Consider the following 25,303-nt stretch of genomic DNA (forward strand, 5'->3'; position numbering starts at 1 on the left):
TTTTTTTGTTTGGGGTGGCAAAAAACCTAGAGCCGGTCCTGATCATGAAAATCTCTTGGTGCTTTATCTTAGCATGCACTGCGACACTGACTAGAGAAACAAAGATGAGTATCAACGGCCTGAGTCGATGCCCAGTGGAGTATTTCCATTGGCTTCAAGGGGCGGTGGCTCAGGCTCTACCTCCATGAAGCAGTACAAAATAATTGGAATACTCCTTTCAAACGTATAGCGAAATTAACAAGTGGTTTTCTCGCCTTTCTTTTAGGCCTTGTCTACATTACAAGTGTCAGTAGAGGGGGCTCTGGTGGAATAGCTAGTCTAGATCCAGATTATGCTGACAGAAGCATTCGTCGGTTGGCAAAGCTGCGTCTACACTATGGGTTTTGCCTAGGGTGACCAGATGTCCCGATTTTATAGAAGCAACAGGGGGTCCTGTGGCACCTTTAAGACTAACAGAAGTATTGGAGCATAAGCTTTCGTGGGTGAATGCCCACTTCATCAGACGCAAGTGTCCTGATTTTATAGAGACAGTCTCGACATTTGGGGCTTTTTCTTATATAAGCTCCTATTACCCCCCCACCCCCTGTCCCGATTTTTCACACTTGCTGTCTGGTCACCCTAGTTTTGCCAGCACAGATATGTAAACTAGCAGGTGTGGATTTTTTAAACACCTCTCACCAACATACGTCTGCCAACAATACTTTGTAGTGTAAGCCTGGCCTATGTTTGACTACAATCCTGGCCAGCTCATTAAGGCTTAGAAAAATCAAGTCAGTGGGTGACATCCTGGTTTCCCTGATGTCAGTGACAAAACTCCCTGGACTTTAGAGGGTCCAGGATTTTCCCCACTGTTTGTATTATGATAGCACCCAGAGGCCCTACCTGAGATCAAGGGCCCATTGGCCTAGGCATTATACAGAGATACTGTATTAGACAGTCTCTGCCTCAGAAAGTCTGCAGTCTAGGTGCTTGTCTACACAGGAAAGTTATAATAAAATCAACTGAGGTGTGAATATAAACTACTGTAGTTATACTGGCAGAAGTCTCAGTGCGGGCACTCCTACTCTCGTATAAGAGGACCTTTATTTGGCTTTGTTTGTGTCGCTTTAGAAGAGTTTTAAGCTAAAATCAAAAAGGTGCTCTTATACCAAAATAAAAGAGTGCCCACACAGGGAATTACACACTGGTATAACTATAGTGGTTTAACTAGACTTCTATAACTGATAAAACTTTCACTGTAGACAAGCCCTAAGACCTGATCTACCCTTGAAAGTTTTACTAGCATAGTTATGTTGGCTAGGGTGTGATTTTTTTTGCCAACAGACTAGAGTTACGCAAGTAAAAATTTTGGTGCAGACAGTTATACCCTACCAAATTAACGGCCATGAAAAACGCGTGACGGACTGTGAAATCTGGTCTCCCCGCATGAAATCTGGTCTTTTGTGTGCTTTTACCCTATACTATACAGATTTCACAGGGGAGGCCAACGTTTCTCAAATTGGGGGTCCTGGTTATTTTAGGGGGGTTGTGGTATTGCCCCAATCTGCACTGCCTTCAGAGCTGGGCAGCCGGAGAGTGGTGGCTGCTGACTGAGGGCCCAGCTCCGCAAGCAGCCGCGCAGAAGTAAGGGTGGCAATCCCATACCAGGCCATCCTTCTTTCTGCGCTGCTGCTGGCGGCGGCTCTGCCTTCAGAGCAGGGCTCCCAGCCAGCAGCCACCGCTCTCCAGCTGCCCAGCTCTGAAGGTAGTTCCGCCCCTAGCAGCTGCACAGAAGTAAGAGTAGTAATACCGCAGCTCCCCTACAATAACCTTGTGATCCCCCCACAGCTCCTTTTTGGGTCAGGACCCTACAATGACAACACCGTGAAATTTCAGATTCAAATAGCTGAAATCATGAAATTTACAATTTTAAAAATCCTATGACCGTGAAATTGACCAAAACGGACCGTGAATTTGGTAGGGTTCTAGTTATACCAGTAGAAAGAATAGTTTATTTCCCTTCGCTGAACCAAAATGAACTATATCAGCATACAAGATTTCATACCAATAAAACTGCATTTACACTAGGGTTTGGGTTTTTTGCCACTTTAACGATGCTAGCATTAAAGTAGCATAACTTTTAAAAGTAGACAGATAGATGGGGAACTGAGGCACACAGATATTAAACGACTTGCCCAAGGTCATACAGGAAGTCTGTGGCAGAGCTGGGGGAGGGAGAAGGATCCCCAAATCTTATAACTCTCAATCCAGTGCTTTAAATCACAAAATCACTTTGTTCATTTCATTTTTTTTTCATGATCAATAACACTTCCAAGGAAAAACTGAAACTGTATATAGATAGATTGATTGATTGATTGATTTCCTTTGGATTATTATTATTAGAGCTGGTCCAAGCTTTTGCTTTAAAATGAAAAAAATAATTGAAAATGGCCTTTTTTAAATGAAATTAAAAATTGATGACTGTTGAAAATTTCCATTTTACCTTTATTTTATTTAAATAGAAAACAGCATAAACAATTACTGGATTTTTTTTCTTTGCCGTAAATCACTGAGTTTTAAACACATTAAAATGAACAAAACTTGGGGAAATTTCAAAAAAAATTTACAAAGAGATTTTCAATTTTCAACCAACTCATTGATTTTGCAATACAAAATAAAGAATACTTGTTGAATAGAAATTGATAGGGGGATTATATGAAACTGGCCACAAAAGATAACAGATTTTGTTTTAAAGTCAGATAAAGGTTACATTCCTGTGTTATTGGGCATAGGAGTTTCCTATGAGACCAATAAAAAAATTGGTTATATGGCATTTCGCAAGAAATTGTTTTAATCCCTAATGTTCATGGCCATTTGTAGAGGGAAATAGGTTTTTTTCTGAACAATAAGCCTATGTAGATTTATGAACCTGGGAAACACACAGCCATCCATACACCAATCCGGTTCAAGCTGATGGAATTAATAACACTGATATAATGAAAAAATCTCTTCCACTCAAAAAACCATTGCCTGTATAATGTCACCACCTAAGAGTGTTTACTTAACAGCCCTTTAGTGCTCATTTCCCATTACTAGCAGAAGTCTTCATCCACAATGGATTGGTTCTATTTAAATCATGATATTTGCTGTGTATCACGTTACTATAGCAGGATTCCCTGTAGACAAATGAAAGCTGAGCGTGAACTGACAAGAAAAATGACTTAGAAGATGAATATTTTTGAAACAGCCTAAAATACCGATCATGCTTTAACAGTGATCTAAAGAGAAGCCAACAACAGTATTTCTAAACCCTTTGCAAATCGTTCCATTTTAAATGAACTCACCTTTTCTGCAAGCTTCACGGGTTAGAATCCTGCTGAAACCAACTTGAATTCAATAACATAAAATTAATTGAAAGAATATTAAATGAATAGTTAGACGGGGCCTGACCCAAAGCCTACTGGAGTGAATTGGGGATCTTTCCATTGGTGCCATTGGCCTTGGGATCAGGCCCATAATGAATAGTGCATACAATATTAAGACTAAACCTGGCTCATACTGTGTCAGAACATAGTGTAGCCTCCTTATAAGGTTTTTATAGAATCATAGGGCTGAAAGGGACTGAGAGAGGTCTAGTCCAGTCCCCGGCACTCATGGCAGGACTAAGTATTATCTAGACCATCCCTGACAGGTGTTTGTCCAACCTGCCCTTAAAAATCCCCAATGATGGAGATTCCACAACCTCCCTAGGCAATTTATTCCAGTGCTTAACCACTCTGACAGTTAGGAAAAACTTCCTAATGTCCAACCTAAACCGCCCTTGCTGCAATTTAAGCCCATTGATTCTTGTCTTAGCCTCAAAGATTAAAGAGAACAATTTTTCTCCCTCCTCCTTGTAACAACCTTTTATGTACTTGAAAACTGTTATCATGTCCCCCCTCAGTCTTCTCTTCTCCAGACTAAACAAACCCAATTTTTTTCAATCTTCCCTCAAAGCTTATGGTTTTCTAGACCTTTAATCATTTCTGTTGCTCTTCTCTGGACTGTCTCCAATTTGTCCACCTCTTTCCTGAAATGTGGCGCCCAGGACTGGACACGATATTCCAGTTGAGGCCAAATCAGTGCAGAGTAGAGCGGAAGAATTACTTCTCGCGTCTTGCTTACAACACTCCTGCTAATACATCCCAGAATGATGTTTGCTTTTTTTTTTTCCCAACAGTGTTACACTGTTGACGCATATTTAGCTTCTGATCCCCTATGACCCCAGATCCCTTCCTGCAGTACTCCGACCTAGGCAGTCATGTCCCATTTTGTATGCTCTTCCGGTTTGTTGTATGCTCTTCTGGTTTGTTGTATGCTCTTCTGTATGTTTTCTGTTAGGAATCTAGTTTTCCTTCCCATTGTGTTTTAAACTCCCCTTCAGGATCCCAGTCGTAAAGCATAACTCCATTAACAAATCAGCCCTAAAGAAGGCACAATCACAAAAACGTTGATGTTCAGCTTCATCTATTCTGTTCAGTTCATGACAGAATTGTACAGCTCCTTTTCTCCAGTGGCTTTTGGTCCCTGCCTTTTAGAAATGGTCCAACTCCACATAAAACCCAGTGAGACGGACCATAATCCTATAGGGCCCTATTCTGAACCATTTGAAGTCAATGGGAATTTTGCCATTGACTTCAATGAGCTGGTTTGGATCTGATCCTACGATGAAGGGTCTTCGGAGATGCTCAGCACCCCTAATGCCTACTCAAACCCACAGGAACATTGCATTGGCTTACAGACCCCTTAGGTCATTTTCCAGGCATTTATTTTTGTCACAAACATGACAAACTATTTGCTGAGTGATTCCAAATTGGAGACCTAATATTGGGGTGAAAGTCACCTCTTCCCCACCCAGCCAATGGGCTTTGCACAGAGAAGACGGCAGAACTTAAAGAGATACAATTCTCCACCTGATCCACTGCCTGAGCATGGAACTATATTGGTTAGAACTGCGGAGGCCTCCGTGCCCCTGTACAGAGCTCCCCACTTCTAAGATCCACATAGTTGCTTGTCCAGTTACCTCTTGCCAATCTCTTCCAAACCCTCCTCTATAATTGGAGGTGGTTCAGAATCCACTTCCACAACACACAGGGAATGTGGAATCCACCTGCATGGCTGTGTCACCTGATACCCTGATCATCAAAGCTGTAGACACTCACTTAAGCTGTGTAGAAGGCTTTGCACCACACCAGAGTGAAATTCAACCCTAAACATGTACATGAATTACGCACATTTTGTACTTTAATGACAAGGTATAATTCAAGAACATACCTGTGGGAACTGCAAAATATCCCTGCAGCACTACTCCCCCCCCCCCCCCCGCCAGCTCAAAGGTACATACCTCCCGTGGTCCATGTGTGGAACTCCCACAAACAACAGTGGGAGTTCAGAAGGTAGACCAAGGACAACAGGGGCTCTGATTCCGGGATGACGGACACTCTGTGCAACTTCACTGAAGTGAATGGAATCACAATTCGTGTACTTTGTGCAAGGCCCTGATCAGGGTGTAATGATAAGTAGAAGAGAGAGGCTGTAAAAGGAACAAGCAGCCTCCCAAAAACCTGTAGTCAGCTTCTGCTAGAGTTGTCAGAGCCTCAGGAAGGTCACCAGTTGCTTTGGAGTTCATGTTCATCGCCGCCCCCAGTTGCGCATACAGTACAGATTAACTCCGTCCAAACTCACCTCAGGGCACAATGCAGCCCCAAGTCAATAGGACTAGATTCAAAGCCCATTGCAGTCAGTGGGAGTCTATCCAATGATTTCAATGGACTTTGAATCCAACCCATAGCGATGAACATGGTAGGGAAAGATGATGTCAACAGGTCTCTGTATAAGCACTTCTCTCAGAGCACCTATCGGAGCAAGTGCAAAGGACCCTCTCAACAGGAATAGAGAAAAGGTAACAGAGGGAAGAACAGGGCGGGGAAATATAGATTAAAATAAAAAAGCCCACCAAAATCAGTCAGCATGTTAGGGTGAGTAGCTTGTTCACCAAACACATTCAGATTAGATAGATGGAAAAGCTCAGACTGGCCTATAGGTCTTTGAGAAACAGAAGTATAGACTCAGCTGTTTCTTTCTCTCTAGGCTGGAATCATATGGGATCTTTGTGTTCCTCTGGGTTTTTTTTTTTTTTTCTTCTTCTCCAGGAGCTGACTGTAGAACATGCTGGTGTACTATCAGTAGGGCTGTGGGATATTTTTCACAAGATCCTCCCTATTTTTGAGAACCTACGTTCTGCTGCGTGAACAATTTTCATTGGCAATGGTTCTATTTAGTGCAAAAATATGGCAAAATGGGTCAGGAAAGCGGGACAAGGGTCAAATTCACAAGGAATGCAAAGTTCCCAAGACCCCACTGCAGCAGTGACCTCCCTTTTTATCATCAGCAGTCATCCCTTGCTTCAGTTTCCTTCACCCGGAGTAGGTAATCTTTTGGGTTTGGAAGAAGGGCTAAACTCTTTCCGCTTCTTCCTACGCTGCCCTTCCTCTGCCTTTGGTCTCTCCTTTACTGAGAGAAAGGGAGCTTTTATATAGTCCTGCCACCTTTCCCAGCATGCATTGGTGTCCAGCCCCGATCAGTCCTGGGAATGACAGTGCCCAGAATACCTCCTTCCTGGGCTTAAATCAGAAACAGGGCAGAGCTGGACCTTGAACCTCCCTTAAAGGGACAGTTCATGTTCCCTCCCCACACACACCCCACTTTTTCTCTTTCTCACACACACACACACACACACACACACACGGAAATACTCATGTGACTCTTTTTCAAGGAGCCTTCTTCTACCATGCTGACACCCCCAAGGTCAAGATCAATAATGCTGTTTGCAGAGTAGTTGTAGCTGGGTTGGTCCCAGATATTAGAGAGACAAGGTGGGGAAGTTGCTCCTCACCCGCCTTGTCTCTCAGATAACGCTGATGTCATTAAGGAAGTAAATATGACAGAGATCCATGTTGTTCTATGCTCCAAAGGAGGCAACACATTGTGGGGTAGAATGATGTTCAAGAGTGCCGTAGTTTGTGGACTTGAGTAGCATGGAATGAGTTAAACAGACCCAGATCCTGAAAGGTATTTGGGCACCTGCGTCCTGTTTATTTCAATAGCAGTTAAGTGCCTAAATAAACCTTTGACGCTCTGGGCCACAACCACTAGAGGAACCGTGAGAAAAGTATAGGGCTATTCCATTACAGGGTCATATAGTGTAGGGCTCTTCCTAGCAGAAATGTGCAGGGCAATATAAAATATATGGCAATTACTAGATATTAAGAAGAATACCTACTTGTCTCAAATAAAATAAAGAATAATTAAACCGTCAGCATAAGACCTTGCACTCCTACAGTGCCTTCCATTCAAAAAAATCTCAGAGCACTTTACAAATACGGTGGCTTAGGACAAATCAAGTAATCCCCGTGCCTCGGTTTCCCCATCCACAAAATAAGGATGATGCTTCCCTATCCCACATGGATGTTGTGAAGCTTAATTAATTGTGGCCTCATGGTACAGTCCTTATTCGCATTGGTAACCACACATGCCAGGTCTGAATTCCAGGAAGTCTGAATCATGCCCACAATTTGCCTTTTCATTTGAGTACTCAGCGTTGGCCTAACTGTGCTCACACTGAAGCCAACGGGAGTCTTTCCAGTCACTTCAGCGCATTCCAAAGATCAAGCCCTAGTTGTGCAGAGCTTACACCAATCAAGAGCTCTGCATACAGAACCAATATAGAACACTGGAATGAATAGAGGCTACTCCAAATGGAAACAACTCCCCAAACCAACATCCAGATTCCCTGCAAAAGCTGCACGGGCCCCAATCCTGCAATGAGGCGATTCACAGTGTATAAAGTTATGCAAGTGCATATGTCTTTGCAGGCTCAAGGCCTTGATAGGAGGCCATATTCTACCTTTCCACCGCCCCACTCCCTGAAAATAAGCATGAGTGCTTTGCTGAACTGAGGCCAGAAATACTCTTGCTGCCAATCCCTGTGGTTCACAGCCTTAGGTCCTGCTCTGGTAGCGGCTTCTGAAGGTTCTGCTCTGGAAGTACTGTTAATGACGTCTCCACGCAGCATGGCGCTGACCTTCTTGGTCAAGCGCTTTTGAGAGCTATGGATAAAAAGTGCTCTATAGGGGCGAGGGATTGTTATCATTATTAATCTAGTCAACCAGGGTTGGGGCAGAGGACTCCAAACCTAGTCTTCCCTTTCTAGGTAGAGGTTGTCCAGTGGGTGCCTAACGTCACGTAGGTTAGCAGAATTTGTCCCCTTTATCCCAGCTGCCTGTTACTAACATAGTATAATAAAGGGAGTGTTTGAGTCAGCAGCAACCTGGCCCTTCTTTCAGCCACCAATGCACATTCTGTCGTTGCTGAGCTCACGCCCGTGACTCTGCCAGCTGGTGCTGATCCACCAAGGATCCACACAGCACTGGAGGCAGCAGGCAGGAGGAAGCACACAGCGGGCGAAGGAACAGGGCAGGTGACCACAACGAAGGGGGCAGCCTGTGGCAGGGAGCCTCGGGAAGGAGAAGACTCAGAACAAAACTCCCAGTTTCTATGCCTGACTTGTTTACAGGGGCTGAGGGGGACTGGAGAGCCGGGTTAGGATTCTGAACGGGCTGCAGGGGTGAATCGTTGGCCTGAGGGAGAGAAGGTGCAAGTTTGTGGTCCTGCTGCTGAAAGACAGGGCACAGGACGTTTGCATATGCCTGCCCCCCTGGGTACTGATGGATCACCAAGCCCTGCAAGAGTTCTTAGTGCTCCCTCACATGAAGCCTGGGCTCGGGCAGCATTTGCAGACCAGAAACACCCAGCTGGAGGTGTTTCTTGCCATCCACTCAGGCAGCTAGTAGCAAAAACCTACCTGGGATGGGACCCAGCGGCACAGGGCGGCCTAGCACAAGACCACTTCACTGCTAATGCAGGCCAAGAGGATATCCGGATACAACTGAGTGCAACACTGCAAACAGTCGATGAAGCTCTCCCATTAACGGATGAACTGGAGCAGATTGTTGTGGCAGAGGTCTCTGATCAAGAGCCGGGTTGGGACTGATTTTCTGATGAGGCATGGAGTTAACCTTAGTATGGGGGTTAAACCATGCACTATCATTGGGAGAGGCGTCCCTATTACTTGCTGAACTAGTGACCGTGGTGTATGTAATAACCTCCTCAAGGGAGGAAGGGGTAAGTCCAACCCAGTGAACAAGTATTGCAAATAATCACAAACTAGAGAGCATTGCAGAGCCAGCTAGAGGGATGTTGGGAAGGTTTGCGTTGCGGACGGCACGTTCTCTTGGAACCACAAAAACAAAGGTCCAGGTAGCTAATTCAGCAAGAGAACCTCTGATTGTTAAGCAGCATGGTAAAGTAGGGGAGTTTTTTTCCCTTGTTCTGGAGAGTAAATGAAGTAAGTGACAAAGCAAGTAATGGCCAACCTAGCAAGAGTCCAAGGCAGGAGCCCATACACACCCCATCAGATTGTGCCCAGGAGGCTTTGTTACCTCTCAGCTATGTGTTCTTGGGGAACCAGGGCGCAGTACCCAGCCTGTCTGACTCATGAAAGACCTTCTCCCCCCTCCCAGCCTCTGCTTGAACCAAAACCGATCAGAAGAAAGACTTACAAAAAGCAATGAAAAGGCCGTGGGAGACACCCCTAAACCTCTCTGGACAAGGGTGACAGGATTAAGGCAACGCCCCTAGCCCCACTTGCATCGGAGAGGGGACAGGGAGGCATCCCCATTAGCCTACAGAATGGAGAACAGAGATTCCCAGGCAAGAACCACACAGAACTCTGGGACCAGAAAGGCAGGGAAGCACGGCATGATGGGGGATCTCTGCTCCAGATGTTAATGTACCCGTCTGCACACACCCAGCTCAGCAATTCTAGTAATAAATCCTCTATTAGTATCCAAAATACTGAAGCTGCCTAATTGCATTGTGAGCTCCCTCCAAGAAACACTGCCCATAGCCAGGAATGAGTAGTTCCTATTGTCTAGCCTGAACAAAACAACTGTGGCATACTCCCTTGAGCCATCAGTTTACCCATAAACAAATCTAGTGTTCTCCCTTGAACCATTGTTCTTTCCCTACAAAAACCCCTACCCATGCTCAAGTAAGTGCTCTGATGCCTGGATCCAAAATCTGCATCAGTTCCATTGGGACTTCATCTTCTCCTGACTGATCGTGCTGGGGGCTCTGCCTGTCTCCAGCACACCAGACCCCCAGCTACCACCACCAGCTGGGACCCCCGATGGATTCAAGCTTCCCAGAGTGGTGAGAACCCAGCTCTCTCGCTCTCTCTCTAGGTGTAGCCTTCTGACCCTGACTTGTGGGATCACTTACAGTTTTCTAAACCTGACTTTTGTAATCAAATGTAAGTTGGATTTAATATTATGACTGTTTTGTTTGTTTGGCTCCCCTGTGGTTACCACCTGGCAATGAATAACGTTCATGGTTAAACTGGTTGCTTCTCTCTCTCTCCCCCCATTCGCTCTGCAGCGACGCTCCTCGTACCTAAGCTAAAGATCCCTGCAGCCAAAAACCCTGTGGGGTTTGCTCATCCAGTGGGTTACGACCAGAACACTTGTAATGTGAAAGTGGGGATAGGGACGTGCTGAACCCGGGACGTATGAGAGTGGCAGCTTGGAAGTGCTGCTCGACCCAGCCTGCTGAGTCCAGGGACATATAAGGGGTCAGCTTGGGAGTGCTGATTAACCCGGTCCTCTCAGACACGCTCTGTTAACGTGCGTGTTCTCGTCTGATTCTGGGGCTGGAAGAACCCAGCCCTGGGGAACCGAGGTCCTGCAGGACAGCTCCATTGGGAGGGAACTTGCAGCAGGGAGCAGTAGAGCTCTGTATATGAGCATACAAGTGACACAAGCAGCACATTGATAGAATTACAGAACCCCACCCCAGAAGAGTAACCCTAATAAATGAGCCTACCCCAAAGTAAGAGACAAACCTGGTAACAGTTTATGGAAATGCAGAATTGCTACATCTGCTGCATCCATCTTGATTCTATCCAGAATGTGAGGAGATGCCACTGCATGCTGCTATGTCTCCTCTGTTATCCTTGAGGGGGCAGGTGATGGCGATGAAAGCTAAGAGAGCTTGTCAAAGGGGATCTCTTAGCTAGTTAGCCAAATAAACCAGGCAAGCCCCTCATTGGGCTTTTGATCGTGCTCCAGGTGTTGCCAATACTGCCTATATGACCGGGTGGGAGACATCTTGGGGGAGAGAAGCTCATGGCCAGGTAACAGCCAAGCTCTATTGGCCAGGACGGAGAACCGCTATGGAGCAAGGGTGCCCTAAAATGGATAGGTTCCACCCCAGAGCACCTGTGGTTAGGAGAAGTGACATTTCCTTTTGTAGGGTAGCAGTCAATATATTGGGATGCCAGTTTGGCATGAAGATTGTGTCTGCTCGGTTGGTTCTTCTGATCGTCGTTTATCACATAGCCATGAGGAAGTGTCGTCTTCTAAAGGGGCAGCCACGTAACAGAGTTACTGGGACGGCTGGGTCTGCGTGGGGCAGATCTGCCCAGGAAAAGTAGACGTGTTCTGGTTTTAGCAGCACCAGCTGCCGGCGGTAATACACATTCTGTTCCTTACTGAGCTTGGGCTTGTGTCATAATTCCAGGGACTCTGCCAGTGCATGTGCTAACCCAACACGGGGGCCGCGGCAATAATAGACCGCCTACAGCTAAGAAACCTCAGCAACTGAACATTAAGAACGAGAAGGCACATTAGATCAGTTTGGAAACACACTATTTTATTTTCATAAATCACTGGAAACCCTAACGACTCCCATTATATTTTGGCAAACTGGCTTCTTGTGAAGTAACTGTGTCTGAGACATCACATGTTATGCACTGCTGATATCTAGCAACTGCAATATGTTTAATTGGATTAATATAGGATATAATCATGTAAAGGACCTTCATGCACTTGGCTAAAGCAGAAGTTAGTTGTAGCTTTCATTGAAACATGCTTTTTATCCCCCAAAATTGCAAAGTATAACTTTGGGCATCACGCACTCACTTGATGAAGGACATTTATGAATGGGAGAAAGGTGAATGCAATCAGCACATCCTTCCTCTTTTACTAAAGTGGGCAAAGACTGGCTAAATTTTACATTTTTATAAATCAAAACCTAAGTCCACAGGCCACATATTAAGCCAAACGGCATATTTTCAGGGCATTAGTGTTCATAATCCATTTGTAAAGCTAAAATGATCCCACTGTGCTGGAGGGAAAGAAAAAAAAATGATATTTTTTTTTGCATGTGCATGCAAATGCCAAATTAACATCTGCATACAATATATGCTCTGGTCAGATCCAGAATATTGTTGTGGTTATGGGCAATTCACTTAAAAGCCTATATGTTTAAACCTCACATTAGTACGGATAAAATGTTTTCTGCTCCTTTAAGTTTAAGGTTTTTTCCTCCCCCTTGTTAAAGTTTCACATTAATGGTACTTATGAACCACAGCTGTTTCAGTGTACCGTGTAACAATAGTGTTTTGTATCTGAGCAAGTTTGGAAACCTTCATGCTTACTCAGTTCTTCCAAAACCAAAAGCAACACCACTTGTTACTCCAAACCAAAGAGGTATCTCTAGTATTTGCAAAACAATTAGATTTTTGAAAATTTGGTGTAAAATGAGCTGAGATGAAATTCAGATTCGGTGTCAGACAAGATTGGACAGTTTTGGATTTGGGTACTTTTTGATGGAGAAAGGAAAAGGGTCATCTAGCCACTTCATTTGTGTAACCCACACACCTCCTAAGTGTGGTGTTCTGGCCCCTCTTGTAGCACTAAAACCACTTAGAAATTAGTGAGTCTGCTCTACCACCCAGGAGGTATGTGGGTTACATTTGTATTAACGAGTCCACTAGAGATATAGGGCCCAATCCTTGATTGGTATAAATGGGTGAAGCTCTATTGATTTAAATGGAACAAAGTCCACTTGTATCAGCTTTGGCTCTAGCCAGTTCAGTTATATTCAAAATGGAATGAAATCCAGCTAAGAAAAGCTTGCAAAACCAAAAACTGCAGTACTCTGGGTGAAATGAAATTCTGCACAATCGCTCACACATGATTTGAATGGGAAAGAACACTGAGTTCTAGCAAGCATCTTTGCAAAGTAGATGTGTCTGAAGTGAGACCCCCAACAGTGTGAATCAGAACGTCAAAACAAACAAAAACAAGGGGCGGAGGATTGGAAAAATGACAGACCAAAACAAAGCACGGAGTGCCTAGTGGTATATATATATATATATATATATATATCCCATTACATATTCATATGCACAGAGCTGTAGATTGCAGCATGCACATGTGATTTCAAAGGAAAATATCAATAAAGGAGTTCAGGCTGGTTGGGAGCAGTCTCTGTGTGAAGTCATCCAGTAAATTGTCTAAGTAGACATGTCTGTGGAAGGAATCTTAAGAGTAGGAACCAGAGATCTGTAAAAGCACTTGCCTTTTAATCATTTTACAATGCCATTTTTTTTCTATGCAACTGTTCTCCATAAAATAATTGTCAAATGTGAGCCCACCCAATGCATTGTCTTGCTCTTGCGAGCGCAGTCTGGATTCACTTATGGCATGTTCTTTCTGTATCTCTTTTTCTGTGGCTACGTCTGACTCTCCGCAGCAGTGTAGTCTAGGATAGAGAATTTAAGAAGTATCTCAACAGAATTCCTTATATTGCTGCTTTTCTGTACTTCGGCTACAACGCTGGATCTGATTTTGCAGTCCTTATTCAGGCAAACTGCCATGTACATAAAGGCCCCATGGCAGTGTTAAAATGGGTATAAATGTAATGAACGCCCACCTTAAGGGCTCTTTCATATTGTCAAAGTAGTGTAAAGAGGCCTTAGTGCAAGTGAAAAAGTGGCCCTAACTTCTGTCAATAGGAGTTTTCCCGGTATAAGGACAGCAGGGTTGGGCTCATTCAGACAAGCTAAGTTAAGTATAATTATGATGCAGATTTAGAAACATGCTCCTTAAATTCAATTTCCTTTTGAAACATCACTGACTTCATGAAAGATTTCCCAAGTCTTTCCTAGACCCACATGTCCAAGCTCCTACCCAACCAGGCTCTTCCCACCCACATTCTTATTTCACTTCCCTAGCAGGTATATTGTTTGCCTCTGTTAAGCTTTTCATGTTTCGGCCTTCATTCAAATCAACGTTGAATTCTGTGTCTCTTTAGATTAGTCAATTCTAGTTATAATGACATAGGAAAACTTCAAAGCTCTCATCTTCTTGCTAATCTTAATAACCAAGATTCTGTCACCCCTCTACCAACCAATAGCAGGTATCAAGTCCTGGCAGGTGAGCTTCCCATTGGAGAATACATCAGTGGTATCTTTTTAGTGTCACTTGTTTAAATACATAGTATGCACCAGTCCCTGAAGAGAGGTGCTCACAAACAGCATGCAGGTGAGCCCTTCTTCCAGAAATCTCAGCCCAAACACCAGCCCCTGGCTCCCAAGAAGCAACTCTTCCCAGAGAATTGACTGTAGTTAAAAATTAAGGCAGAGAGCAAACTCTTGCTGTTTGCAACAGCTTCCTCAAAAAAACCCACCCTGCGATTGGCATAATAAAACTAACACCACTGCTCACACACTAAGAAAAAGAATGTGTGAGGCAATGTGTAAGTGTGTCACCTGGTAACTCCTGCCATAACACACATGTAATTAAGGACCGTTTCTTTGCGATTTAACTTGCAGGACGTATCCATTATGGGTCTTCTGGTTGGGGGTGAGATTAGTCTGTCCATATCCTTGATTCTTCAAGATATCCAACAATCCAGTCTCATTCTTCTGGACTCCACCTTGCTTCTGGGCTTTTGGGGATCACCTTTTATCTTCTAAGGATTTTGCTCACAGTGTTGTACCATCCTGTTTTCTGAATATTTATATCGACAGTTCCCAGAGATCTCAATCAAGATCAGGGCCCCATTGTGTCAGATGTCACACAAACACATACCAAAACACAGTTCATGCCCTGAAGAGCTTACATAGTCACAAAAATGGCTGTGGTTAGAAACAGACATTCTGGGCCTTTATTTCAGGGGTGCCAGCATATTTTCATGCCAGCTTTGTTTAAGGGCTAATAGACAGAGGACGGTGATCAACTGTTCTTCTTGTCCACTGAAGGTAGGACGAGAAGTAACGGGTTTAGTCTGCAGCAAGGAAGATTTAGGTTAGATATTAGGAAAAACTTCCTAAATATAAGGGTGGTTGAGCTCTGGAATAGGCTCCCAAGAGAGGTTGTGGAATCCCATCACCGGAGGTTTTTAAGAACAGGTTGGACAAACTCCTGCCAGGGATGGTCTAGGTTTACTTGGTCCTGCCTCAGTGCGGGGGCTGGATGTGATGACTTTGAGGACCCTTCTAGCTCTAAATCTCTATGAGTCCTGCTCATCCTGTAGGGCCCCCAATTCAGCAAAGCACATGCTTAACTTCAAGCACATCTGTAGTCTCACAGAAGCCAATGGGACTACTCTTGTATTTATTTACACAGACCCCTGGCCCCCCGGCAAGTGTGTTTTATACATCTCGGTCAGTGCCAATCCACATTGGAGGTGACTGACAGACGCCAGCTAAGGAAAATTGGCGTTTTATCTCAAGATGTAGCAGCTCATGCTTTCAGTTCTCTCTGAAGGCCCCCAGTTCAATCCCCGATGTGTCGGCCAGCCTGGCAGCCATCGCATTTAAAGTTATGCATATGCTTAAGTGCATTGCTGAATTGGGCATGGAGCACTACATTAAGGATATTTCCATCTATCTTGCCAAGAATTAGCAAAGGATCAAGTTCCATTAAAAGAGGGTTTTATTTTCACTTTCAAGCAGTGTGTGTGTGTGTGAAGGAAAACCTGCTATCTTCTCCGTCTAAGTTCCAGTTTTTCCGGCTACATTTTGAAGTAGCCGCATATGTAATCTGATCTCTCCTCTTGTCATTTGTGCCATCAGCTCTGAGGGCCATCATAGGATGTTGACAGGTATTTCTTGCTTTAAAACATTACCCTTCGACTGCCTAATGGAAGCTCCCCATCCCTTCCAGGAACCCCCTCCCCTCATACACACATTACTGTCTGTACCATCACAGACTACACGTGGAGAGGGGATGCATGTGTGGGGTTATGTGCCCCCCCTCGCCCCGCTTGCTGCCTTCTGTTTAGCACAGAGGTTTTCAAACGGTGGGGCCTGCCTCCTAGGGAGGCACCCCCCACAGTTTGAAAACAGTCACTTGCCTCCTGCCAGGAGCCAGTGGATCGGAAGCTGATTGGAGATCCCGGGGCCCGAGTGGGCCGGGCAGCTCCTCACTGTGAGAGCCAGGGCGCTGGCTGGATGCCCGGCAGTCCTCCTTGGAAGGGCAGGCGGCAAACTCCGAGCTATGCCCTTAATGTGCTCTTGCCTCTCCCCCGAAGGAGCCCCGGGCCGGCCAGCAGCGCCCCTGGAGCCAGCCCCTGCTCGTGGAGCCTGGCTGCCATGAGCCGCTCCCCAAGGCGCTCACTCGCTGCTGGCTCTGCCGCTGCTCCTCAGCACAGAGGCGACACGTTGGGAAGTCACATGCCCCCTCCCCCACCCCCAGAACCTCCCCCACCTTGAGCTGTGTGGAAGCTGTGCCAGCACAATGTACGTCACAATGTGTATTATGCTAATGACGAGAGGCCTCAGTCATAAGCCACGACTCAGTTGTGTTAGGTGCTGTACAAATGCCAACTAAATAGCCAGTCTCTGCATCAAAGAGCTAATATCCTCTAGTTCTGCCTCCAGCCTTTTCGTTCCTCCCGTGTTCCACCCGCTATCCCCTCTTCCATAAATGGACCTTGAGAGAGCCCTCTGCACGCTCCAGCATGCTGGGGCGGTGCCTCTGGAGTGAGCCAGGTCTTTGGGGATACGGTCAGGCCCAGTGCCATTGCAAATATTATTGCCGTTGTGTGGTGAGTGCAAAGTTCTTCCGTGGCTGGAGAACCCAGCGATTTCTGAGGGTGTCTACAGGATGGGTTGTGTAATTGGGTTTCTCCTCTGTCTCCACACTGCTGCAACTATAAAGTGACCCTGGCGTATCTTAAAGGCTCTAGTTTTGCCAGCCCTTTGGTGAGACGGGAAGTCACGGAGTACGCTTTTGAGAATTTGGTATCCCAGTGATTTAACATGCTCCATAAGAGACTTCATTAGAGTAGCAATTTCTGAATTGATTCCGTGTCAGATGTTTGTTGATTTTCAAGACGTATGCCAGCGACCCGAAGCCAGATCTTCAGCTGGTGTGAGGTGGTGTGACTCCATTCATTACAATGGAGCTACACCGTTCACACCAGCTGAGAGTCTGCTTCGTGATGCCTCGTAGTAAAGATGAGCTCATTCGCTTCAACAGAATGAGGATTTCGCTGCTGGTTTACAGTTCTGAATTACGACGACACTGGTTTGCTGTGTGATTATTACCCCTGGGTCAGACCCTCGGCGGGTGTAATTTGGCATAGCTAGACTGACTTTAGTGGAGGTAGCTGGTGTAAATCGGTGTGTTTTGATATGCTTGTGTTCTTCATTAGGAGAAAAACTAGAGATTTTGAATTTATTTGTGAAATAACATGAGAGAAACGCCCTCACCCAAGAATAGCCCATAGCCCAGGGGTTAGAGATCTCACCTGGGGCATGGGAGACACAAGTTTAAGTCCCTGCTCTGAAGCAGGTACAACAAGAACTTGAACCTGTGTTTTTCACATTGCAGGTGAGTGCTCTGACCAGCAGGCTACTCTGAGGTGGGTCTTACTCTTGCTCTCAGTTTGACCAGAAGTTTCATTGTGGAGCCGAGAAACCTTAGAATCATAGAATCATAGAATATCAGGGATGGAAGGGACCTCAGGAGGTCATCTAGTCCAACCCCCTGCTCAGAGCAGGACCAATCCCAACAAAAAGTTTCGTTGAGACCAAGACATTCCTGCAAAAAGTCTTAGTTTTGACAAATTGGACATTTCCAACAAAAAAATGGTTTGGTCAAAAAGATTCCCTAGTCTCTAGAAATTACTGCTCTACTTCACTCTTCCTGCTTATATTACCCCTTATTCTTTCAAGAGTGTTGATGATATGCAAGTCCTCAACTATGCAAGTCCTACACCACATCAGAAAATACCTTATCCAATGAAATCTAATTTTTTAGTTTAAAGAATTCAATTTCTGCTCAGAAATTGGTAATGATCAAAAACCCAGCTTGTACCTTTAGATCTCAGCACTTTATGGAGTAGGTCAGTATCCTTACTCCCATTTTACAGATGGGGGAAACTCTGGCAAGGAGAGGAGAAGTAACTTGCCCAAGATTACCCCACAGACCAATGGTAGAGCCAGGAACAGAACCCAGGTCTCCCATACCAGGGTTCTACCCACTAGGATATACTGCTGCCTTACTAGACTAGCAATTCATTTGTTCACAGGTCTAAAAAGGGGTTGTAGATAGTTCTTGTTTTTCCTTTGTGATTCAGTGAAATAAGTTCAGTTGTCACTAGCTATAGCAAAACATCTCATCCTTTGGTAATCCTTCTACCAGGTGGTTAACAGCAGCAATATGAGCCAGGTTCGAACGGCCTAAGGTCCCTCTTGAGGAATAATGAAACTGGCTCAAGCCCCCACCCAGAATTCAGGGAAAAACAAATCATAGCTTTCCTAGTTGCCTTTAGCAGGCATTCCGCCCTCCACAAGCACAATGAGTTGATAATAAAGATTCCCTTGTTTTTAATAAGGGTAATGGGGACAGAGAATCTGGGGAAAAACTCAACAGTAATATAGCATTCAAGCAAAGGTTAAAGCATCCAGTAAGTCTGCAGGAGTTCACTCAGCACCTTCCCTGCTAGTCCTTGAATGTCACCAAGCAAGGGTTCCCTTCCCATGTCTCTGCCTGCCCTCCTCAAAACCCTAGTCATGGTTCATATAAGCAGATATTAGTAATGGAGGGCAGTTCTCTCTGCAGGTGTGGCTCTGTTGAAGCTGCTCACCAAGTCCCAGCTTGATGCACCACCCACCTGACCCAGGTTGGTGATTCAGCTCAGTTTAAGTGCTGAATAAGAGGGGGAGAATCTCACAAGTCACCTCAGCTGATCTCGGCTGTATTTTCTCTGCACCACAGGACCCTCAGTAGTGGGAAGCCGAGAGCACCTAGGACCCAGGGACAGCATCCTTGCTACTCGGAGGTGGACTTCTCACTGCAAAGAGACAGCTCTGTCCCCTCCGAGTTCAAACTTCACCTCCTTACCAAAGGGTAAATCTGGTACATCTAGGACAGGGGTAGGCAACCTATGGCACGCGTGCCAAAGGTGGCACGCGAGCTGATTTTCAGTGGCACTCACACTGCCCGGGTCCTGGCCACTGGTCCGGGGGGCTCCGCATTTTAATTTAATTTTAAATGAAGCTTCTGAAACATTTTAAAAACCTTATTTACTTTACATACAACTATAGTTTAGTTATATATTATAGACCTATAGAAAGAGACCTTCTAACATGTATTACCGGCTCGCGAAACCTTACATTAGAGTGAATAAATGAAGACTCGGCGCACCACTTCTGAAAGGTTGCCCACCCCTGATCGAGGATGACTTCCCAGCATGCCTGGTGGAATTGTGGGTATGCAATATATGTAAATGAGGCTCTCTATAGCCATTCTTTTCCTTTCCACCCACAGAGGAAGCAGAGAGCTCCTTCCACTCTAAAGCATCTGACTCTAAAGTTACATTTAGAAGACAGCACTCCAGTCTTGAGGAATGGGGAAGGCTCTCTCCCCATTAGAGCTGATCTAGAGCATCACTCAAGCAATAGAAATGTGTAGCTGCTTCCTTACTTTCAGGGTGTTACAGTAGCAGGAATTTACTTCAGTAGGATGAGGATTTTGCTGCTGGTTTACAGTTTTGAATTACACCATTTATGTACAGGTGTAATTGAGCCTCTTACCTCCACAGCCTCTCCAAGCATCCAGGTGCAGTGTTGCAGGGGTTTCTCTCAGTCTAGTGCCCCCTTCAGTTGTTCTGGTGCCACAGCAGTCTGTTATTGTACCTGGCCTAGCCCTCTGGCCAGATCACTGCTCATTCCATTCCCCTTCTAGGGGAAAACAGAAAAATCCAGAAAATAGGACACTCAAAATCTAATGGCCTTCAAAGCCTGTCTCCCAGCTTCTATCTTGCATTTGCCCTTCTTAGCTTCTTTTCTTCTTGATACCCAGGCTTTCCTTCTGGGTTAGGGTGACCAGATTACCACACTAAAATATCGGGACACATTGGGGTGCCCACAGCCCACCCCCGCTCCTCCCAGGCTCCGCCCCCACTCTGCCCCAGGTCCTGCCCCCTCCCCGCTCGGCCCCCCCACCGCACCCTTCCTCATCCCCCGGCCTGCTGCTGGCTTGCTGCGTCCCCCCTCAGTCCCCCACCCACTGCTCGCCTTCCCGCCCGCCCACCCCTTGCCTTTTCACCCCCCCACCCGCCACTCACCCCTACGGTGCCGACTTCCCCTCTCCCGGGTGGGTGCTCGCCCACCCCCCGCCTCTTTCTGCCCCTGCACGACCCCCATTCCACCCCCTTCCCCAAGTCCCCGCCCCTGCGCTGCCTCTTCTCCGCCTCCTCCCCTGAGCGCGCCTCGTACCCGCTCCTCCCCGCTCCCTCCTGGAAAGCGCTAAGTGCGCCAAACAGCTGTTAGGTGGCGGGAAGCGCTGGACGGGGGGAGGAGCAGGGACGAGGCACACTGGGGGGAGGGGGGAAGAAGGAGGCAAGGAGGGGGGAGCTTGGCTGCAATTTTTCCCCATGGGTGCTCCAGCCCCGGAGCACCAACGGGGTCATCGCCTCCATCCCGCTGGCCTCCTTACCCGAATATAGCGACAAATGGCATCCCGAGGGTACATTGCTCGGGACGAGGGACAAAGGGTTAAATATCGGGACAGTCCCGATTTTATCGGGACATCTGGTCACCCTACTCTTGGTCTTGGGGGAGAGGTAGAGGTACCCAGGCCCACCCTCTCCTCTGGGTTCCAGCCCCGGCTCCCTGTTTCAAGCAGATAAAGACCGTTTCTTCAGTCCCTCTGACACTTCTGTGGGCTGCTTCTACCTTCACCCTGCTCGTCAATGTCTTCACAAGGTCTCTGGACTCGGCTATTCCTGCCTGGGTCTGTAGCACCTCACGGTTTCTCCTTAGCCAGCTACAAAGCTGCTTTCTCAAAGACCACTGCTAGCCCTTCCCTGCCGCAGTCGGGCTGCACTGAAAGCAGTTTCTCACCTTTAAAGCGGCCAATATCTCCCTCCTCCAGATAGAAGCTCCCCTCATCAGCCCTCTTCCTGGAGCTGGGGCTTGTTTCTCAGGCCCCTGGCCTCAGAGTAGTCAGCTGCAAAGCTTGTGTCCTCACCCTTCAGCTGAACAGCTGGCCAGCTGACCAGCCTTCCCGTCGGCATCTGCAGTGCATAGCAGGAGGCAGCTTTTTTGCTTGTGCCCTTCCCAGTTGATTGGGTGAGAGGTGGCACCTTGCCCAGCCCACTCTGCAAGGCCTTGGGCCCTTAAAGGTACGGTCTCAGGATTCCTTCCCCAAGCCTCATTCATTCCCAAGACCCTTAGGTCTCTCGGTACATCTATTAGACCCATCCAAACCCTTAAATGGCCATGGCCGGTGGGCTGATCACTAGGTGCTACTGCCCTCCATGGCAGACTAACCCGTCCAAATGGGTCAATTGTACTTATGTTCGTGGGCCAACCACACGCCTAGATAGCACTTTCTACAAATGGCTCTTGGGAAGTCCTTAAGAGCGATGTAATAGAAGAGCCGTATGAGGGTGGTTGCTTATTGTTCCTATCTTGGGGGGAGTGGGGTAGTATGCAAAAACTGACAGCCTGAGAAAAGAGTGACTGAAGGACAGAAGCCCTGTTCCAGAGACATTGGCCGACTGGAAGTTATGGGTAGTAATACCTTCGTCCCTGCCTATCAATATTTTTAGCAGTGTTGGTCTGAGATACATTTGTGCTTACTTGCCTTTCACATCCTGGTGCTATCGATCTCAAATACATTGTCTTTTCATTAAGAACTCCTGAATTGGATTGTGGGCAACTCTGATCCTGGACATCCGCATGAGAAAAAAGACTGACCTCTGAGGGTTGGTGATCTGGGATAGGAGCAGAAGAATGAGGACAGGATCAAATGCATATAAACGGTAGGCACATCTCCCAAAATTGCAGCAACTAAGCTGTGGACATGGGGAAAAAACATTAAAAGACCTGAAGGCTGCTAAGACATGGTTAAAGATGCAAAAGGGGCATGACCTGAGGTCTTGATGAAATATATCTGAGCTAACAAATCAAAGGAGACGATTCGGTCTAATGGGAGAAATGACCAGAAAGGAGATGAAATAATTGGTGGCCATATAGATCTACTGAAGGATGAGATGCTATGGTTTATTCATTTGGTTTAGGTCTTTAATTGGAGTCACCGCAGGCAATGGCTCAAAATCGGAGTATTTTTATGACTTTATTTACAGACTGAGGTGTTTTTTGTGACTTCTTAGCTCCAGGTGCAATCCTGCCATGTCTACTCAAATGATCAACAGTGCAAGAGTTAAGAGTGTTGACATATAAATTGTCCTTCTCAGGTTTCAAAATCAACACCTGCTTGATATAAGCACAGGTGAATTCACCTTTCTCAGAGCTATTGTTTCAGATACGGGGACTCAGGAAAACCAGACTGCTTTGCTTTACAGAAGCCCCCCATAGTCCTAGAAATTGTTGTCAAATATAAGCTTAAACTTTCTTCCTTTAAACTTTTGGAGACACAGTGTGAGCCAGTGGATAGGGTCCTCACCTGAGACTTGGGAAACTAATATTCTTTTCCTGGCTCTTCCATTGACCCATTGTGTGATCTTGGGCAAGTCACCATGCCTCTGTTTCTCTTCTGATCTTTTGTCTGCCTGGTCTATTTAGACTGCAGCTCATCGGACAAGGGACTATGGATTGAGACAGCACCTACCACAAAGGGGTCCCAATTTTGGCTGGGGCGGGCCTCTAGACATTACGATAGTCCAAATAATAATAATGGTTCTACCTTAGAAAAGACAACTGTTACAAACAGGCCGGGGGAAGACGCATGTCACTGCAGGTGTCACAAATCCAACTAGGAATCTGAGAGTCAAGCAGAGCTCCATCCTTCACATGCATCATTACCAGTAGTACAGGTTTTTACAAGGTGAATTATGCCCTCAGTTATCCCTGTGAAGCTCCATTGACTCTTTCCAGCCATAAGATTTCCATAAACGTAGCCTTCTTTTACAATGTCCTGCCTTTGAACTTTTTGTGGGTTTGTTTTTTTCATCACTAAAATGTTCTAAGAAGTTCTGAAACTGTGGGTTGGGACCCCAAAGTGGTTCACGACCCTGTTTTAATGGGGTCGCCAGTGCTGGCATTAACTTGCTGGGGCTTGGGGCCGAAGCCTGAGCCCCACCTCCCGGGGCCGAAACCCAGTAGTTTCAGCCCTGGGCGGCGGCGCTGAAGCCCTCGAGCTTCAACTCTGGTCCCCCTGCCCGGGGCGGCAGAGCTCAGGCTTTGCCCCCCACCCCCCTTGCGGTCACGTAGTAATTTTTGTTGTCAGACAGGGGTCGCGGTGCAATGAAGTTTGAGAACCGCTGTTCTAAGAAGGTTTTCAGAAGCAGTAGCTTGTACTGCTGTACAGCCTCGCCCAAATCGTAACATAGTTTGACTGGGAATAAGCATTTCTTTTGCATTATAACACTGCAGAGTTACGTGGTGGGGTAGAAACCCAGTCAGAGGACTACAACCCAATGATACGGCTTGGCCATGCCAAAGAGCGGATTGCATTCTTTAGCAGGCATCTTTTCATACACCAATGGCCATAGTTAGAGAGTCTTGATAAAATTTGAAGAAGACGACTTACAAAAGGATAACGTGATGCCCCTGCATGAGTTGTTGGCAATGAGAATTGGACTTGGGGCCTCTGGATTGTAAAGCATGAGCCTCTAAAAGGCCCAACTGTCTTAGCCCAAACCATAGCAGGATCATCAATCTCTATATATGGCCCAGCCATCCCTAGAGGGGGACAGAGCATCACACTGAGTGGGCGTGGCTTGCACAAGTATTTTTATAGGGCCTGACTTTCAGAAGTGCCGGTTAGCCACAATCCCACTGACTGCAATTAGATGCTCAATGCTTCTGAAAAAATCAGACTCGTCGAGAGCTGAATCCTGCTTCCTCTGATCCCTCAAACGCCTCCTGAGTGAGCCGAGCAGGAGCCAATCTGAATGCAAAACAAAATTAAGCATCCAAGACTGAGGTCATTCCCCCTGCCCCAAAAAAGCAATTGTTATTTGACATTTGTCATCTGCATAACCACACAGTGGCAGCTCTCCATCCATCATCATTCATTCCATATGTCTGTATTATTATAATACTTCTTTTAACACTGGATAAAATCCTTTTACATTTGCCAGACTCTGTCTACTTAACAATTATTGGCCTGATCCTCCACTGATGTAAATGAGCCCAACCCTGCTGAAGTTCAGGAAACCACCAGAAGAGTACCGGGACCTATATTTTCTCCTTTATTTAGCCATTTTCTAAAACAGCAGTTCAACCGTTAATTACAAAAGGGACCATGGAAAATACTCTGTTTCCCTTATCGTTGCTATTGTATATAGCCGCAGGCCACATAGATCAGCAAACCATTCAACTTAGTTCACGTTCCTCTTATCCTTAACTAAATGCTGACCACAAAGGCCTTTAAAAGCCTAAACGATGGGTAACATTTTCAAAAGTACCTAAGTCCCATTTTCAGAAGTGACTTGGGCCTATAACTCCTACTGGAAGTCAGTGGGAGCAGGCTACCTACCTGCCACTGGTGCCTTTGAAAATTTCCCACTGAAGAATCCAAGCCCCAAGGACTTTCAAGGAGGCGTAGGCGCCTAAATCCCTAATACACTTTTCATAATGGGACTACAGCCCTCTAACAGGGCAGGGCCATGTTCTTGTCTTCTTCTGCATGCACACGAACGGCTCGTAGACTCTCTGCTTGCAAACACCACGCGTGATTTATTTCATGTGTCCCCCATCACCTTCACAGCATTGTGCAGCACCTGATTGACATCGGGACGTTATCTCTTAGCCCCCTAGGTCAAAGATAGGAGAGGTAGGAGAACCCTTCCAGGACTGACTCTAAAAGCCAGACCCTGCCTCTGCCCCGGCCCACAGCCCTATCCCCCTCGGAGCTTCCTTCTTGTGCCTCTTCTGCTTTGTGGATTACTGGGTTAA

This window comes from Terrapene carolina, unplaced genomic scaffold (assembly GCF_002925995.2).
Source record: "Terrapene carolina triunguis isolate 2854851 unplaced genomic scaffold, T_m_triunguis-2.0 Scaffold132, whole genome shotgun sequence".
Classification (NCBI taxonomy): Eukaryota; Metazoa; Chordata; order Testudines; family Emydidae; genus Terrapene; species Terrapene triunguis.